Source organism: Crocuta crocuta, unplaced genomic scaffold (assembly GCF_008692635.1).
Source record: "Crocuta crocuta isolate KB4526 unplaced genomic scaffold, BGI_CrCroc_1.0 scaffold1218, whole genome shotgun sequence".
Taxonomy (NCBI): Eukaryota; Metazoa; Chordata; class Mammalia; order Carnivora; family Hyaenidae; genus Crocuta; species Crocuta crocuta.
The window spans coordinates 1-2,246 of record NW_027530863.1 but is presented as its reverse complement, the minus strand read 5'-3'; the positions used below and the strand labels follow the sequence as shown (position 1 = coordinate 2,246).

General features: G+C 49.4%; 1 pseudogene; it reads right to left on the bottom strand.

Moving 5' to 3' along the window:
• Positions 1–1,178: 1,178 nt before the first annotated feature.
• LOC144235993 (small integral membrane protein 10-like protein 3 pseudogene) lies at positions 1,179–2,243 on the bottom strand (annotated as a pseudogene).
• Between the last annotated feature and the right edge of the window lie 3 nt (positions 2,244–2,246).

Genomic DNA, 2,246 nt, shown 5'->3' with positions numbered 1-2,246 from the left:
GATTCTAGACATCCCTAATTCGAATCAGAATAATCAACAATTTATTAATAGATAGTAAAAAGTATAGGTTTAATAAGAATAATTGTATATTATATAAATTTTCAGAACCCTAGAATGTACCTAGCTATGTGGCCTTGAACATGGTTCTTTATTTTGTTTCATGTTTCAGTTTGATATCTTTACTAATATAATTTATAACAGAGTATATAAATTAAGCTATTTTAATAGTTTCTTTTTTTTACACACTTAAAATAAGACATTTGTCATATATACTAAGTAACAAGTTTTAATTCTTTACATTCCCAAAACACTGAAACAGCATAAGGCATAGTAATTTAGCACACAAACGGATATAGGCGGTTGATAGCCCCCAAAACTGTGAAGTCTCTCTCGCTTTGGAACTCCTTAACAACTCCATGCTCTGAAGTGATCTTTATCAACCAGTGGTGTTAGCAGAAAAAACATGTTGGTATGAGACATAACCTCCGCTCCTAGGAACGGGAACTTTCCTGTAAGGAAACCCTAGGTCCATTACTCCCTAGTTGAGCTGCAGCGGAGACGTTTCAAGGTTACTTTTATTTCAGGCCACACTGGTACCGCTCCCACTTTGAGAAAGGATTATACTAAAAGTACATTTAATATTGTAACTTTCACTGTCGGGCCTCCATTTAAATTGTGTTTCAAGTGGAAGAAGAGGGGATGAGGAAAGAAATGAAATTGTTCTGCAGGCCAAAATTACTCTACGGAATGCGGAAATGGGGGCAGCTGTCAACTGTGGAGGGGCTGACTGGTACAAACGGCCACTTCCAGCAGATGAGTAGCGGGCCTGAGGAGGCGGTATCTGGGACAGTAGTCCTTGGCAATGAGTGCTGAAGATCCATAAAGAATTTTGTTAAATCTTCACATTCTACCCTGATATTGATACAGGATATTTCGAATGTTCTCCTTGAAGCGGTAGGCCAATACTGAATGGCCTTTGAGCACAATTTAAAGCATGCTCAAAACTCTCCTCCCACATCAACCTACTTCCCAGGAGTTTCAGTTCCACTTCCTTTGTCTGGTCACACCAACTGATTCACACCAACTGAACTTGAGGGCTGCCCCGTTAACAGGCATCCAGACTCCGTGTGAAAGAAAGGATTCTAAGACAGCTTTTACAATTAATCTATTTTTATTGTTCTGCTTGTACCTTAACTATTGCATAATGGATTTGCTCCTTCCAAAGCTGGTGGAGCCAGTAACCCCAGTGTTATCTGCAGATAGGCTGAGGTCCTTTTTACATGTGAGGGCATTTTCTTGTGTTCTGTTTGCTCTGAAAACGCAGGCTTTGGATGGCCAAGGAGACCGCATTCCGTCTCATCATTCAGGAATACTTCGGGGCGTGCGTGCAGCAGTGTAGACAGGTGGAAAGGCAGGCAAGACAGTTGCGACTCAGAGCCTCGCCCGTCTAGAAGAGCGCCTGGCGGTTCCTCCTCAGAAATCCCCACTTCCGACGGGTCTGAAGGCATGGTCGTCCTGACCCCAAGGAGCTCAGTTGCGACGCCATCCTCTGTGGCTGTCGCTGGCCCTGGGCCCTCCTCCCGGCCAGCCCCTCACCAGGGCCTCCCCGCCGGCCACGCGCACAGGACAGCCCAGCACAAGGCTCTCCTGCAGGCGCACAGGACAGATCCACAGTCGTCCTCTGGGCCGCTGCGGGGCTGCTGCTGAACGATTCTGTCCAACAGGGAAGCACTTTGTTGCCAGTGTGAAGCGAGACGTTGCCCTCACTCAGCATTTTTCACTTCCGTGGTTAACTCCTCATTTTGTGCATTTCCGTCTACATGGACCGCAGGCGTATGCGTCCGGGAGGACGGCTAGGGCTCTCCCCCTGTGCTCCCTCAGGTCCACAGAGCTGCTCGGCGGAGTCCTCTCCTGCCCCCCTCACCTTCCCGAGTAGCTGCCCAGAGCCCCTACTCTGCCCCTCGTGCTGCGTGTTCCCTGGTGTGGGGAGCCTGACCACACGCCTTCGTCAGCCAGCACAAGGCCTTCAGTGGAGCTCAGAAAGACCCTGCGGGCGGACGTGGAGCTTCGTGGAAGCTCACGGTGTAGACGAAGGGGAAGTTGATGCGCAGCCGCCAGGCCAGGTCGAAAAAGATGAGCAGCGTGCGGGTCAGCCCCTCGCAGAAGACCGCATAGGAGCGCGCGGCGGCCGAGCGCGAGAGGCGGACAGCCAGGCCCCACAGAGCCGCCGCCAGAGAGACGGGTGC